At 39.4% G+C, this 1781-nt stretch overlaps 1 long non-coding RNA gene across 1 annotated transcript; it reads right to left on the reverse strand.

Moving 5' to 3' along the window:
• On the reverse strand, window positions 537-1775 carry LOC107635294. The gene is made up of 2 exons (XR_002360430.1): window positions 857-1775; window positions 537-749 (listed from the first exon to the last, which is right to left on the reverse strand). It is a non-coding gene; the product is annotated as an uncharacterized LOC107635294 (long non-coding RNA).

The raw sequence follows: 1781 nt of genomic DNA on the forward strand, positions 1-1781 counted from the left end.
CACTCACTCTCATTCTACTCTGCTCGTTGGTGTTTGAGAACAAAAGAGTGTCCGTCACAACCACTTCTTGACAGAGAAAAATGGCAGGAGGAATGATAGAAGAAGGGCCTACGAAAAGGGCTCATCTTTATGAGCACAGATTCACTCATTATTTCGCCTTCACTTGTGTTGTTGGAGCCCTCCGTAGCTCGCTTGATCTTGGTGTTTCTGGTCTTTTTTTTTCTTTCACTGTTTAATATTTCTGTTTTTATTGAATCATCGTAGCTGAATTGCATCTTATAACAAGTGTAATTATCCGTACCATGCACGTGTCATGCACGTTAGGGGTGTTCGCGGTGTGGTTTGGTTCGATTTTTTAAGGAAAAGCCATCCGATCCGATCGTTTAATTAAGGTGCGGTTCGGTTTAGTTCGGTTTTTTTTCCAAGGTCATCCGAACCAAACCAAACCAATTAAAATCGGTTTGGTTTGGTTCGGTTTGTTCGGTTTTTTGAATCAAATAAAAAAAAATTCTACCATACTATTATGCAATGTCATAAGATTGAAATCAACAAGCCAAAATACACAATAGCTAACAAAGTCTTGATCTAATGAAATATAACGACAATAGAATTCAAATACGACAATTAAAGAAGTTTAATAGCTCAACATTCAACACAACTGAAAATAAAAATAAATTGTCATTAAACTGATAGCAAAGTTATGGTGTCTTCTCCAACAAAATAGCTAAAACTTCATAATGCAAACCAACCTGAAATAAAAAAAACAGTTACATAATAAGAACAACAAGAACAACAACAACAATAATAATTATAATAATAATAATAATAATAATAATATAAGGAGAACAATTCATACCATAAAACTTAACAAGATGTACTTTAATCAGACTCAACACCAGAATCTTCTTCATTGGGATCACGAGTGGGTGCAACATGAACAAAACCAGCAATAAACAAGCAATGAACTAGCAATAAACCAAACAGAACAAAACTTGATAATCTGAACAAGCAATGAACAAATTGAACTTGGCAAATTAAACACTAAACAACAATACCATTATACCAACAAATTGAACACTCTGACTTGGCAATTGAAAACTAAAATTGCGTATTGCAGTGAAACATAATTTTATTAATTTGAGATTTTTGTTTTGGTTTGTTGGTAATTTTGAAGAACTTGTTACTGAAAGGGTCCCATTAATATTACATAATTTGTGACCTAAGATAACACGTTGGAGTTGGACATCCCTATCAGAAACTGAAAGCCTCTATTTTAGAAGCCAAATTCAAAACTTTGATCCTACAAACTTTGATCCGAGGCAACAATAATCCTAACATGAATAAATTGAACAATAACCAGCAAGCAGCAATACCAACAAGGCAAGTAGGCAACAATGCATCAGTAAAGTTTACCTGAATAGATGGCTCGGGCTCCATATGCACTCGAATCGGTGGCTGGGTGGGAGACTTTCTGGGTGGAGGAGGCGAGGTCGGAGGTGGTGAGGTGACCCTACAGAACTCAGAAACGCTGCTGGGTGGAGGCTTTCTGGGTGGAGGCGGCGAGGTTGGAGGTGGTGAGTGGGTGGCTCAGGCTGGCTTCGACTTCCAGTATCAAGGAGTGAAGGAGGTGAGATTTGGAGGAAGAGGAAGGCTTCGGCCTTCGAGTATCAAGGAGGTGGGTGGCTCAGGCTGGCTCCGTGGGGGGTCTGGCCGTCTGGGTGAGTCGGCGAGATGTGGTGGCTCCGATCTGGGGTTTGGGCGGGGTTAGGTTTCCATAGGGG

Source organism: Arachis ipaensis, chromosome B04 (assembly GCF_000816755.2).
Source record: "Arachis ipaensis cultivar K30076 chromosome B04, Araip1.1, whole genome shotgun sequence".
In the NCBI taxonomy this organism is placed as follows: Eukaryota; Viridiplantae; Streptophyta; class Magnoliopsida; order Fabales; family Fabaceae; genus Arachis; species Arachis ipaensis.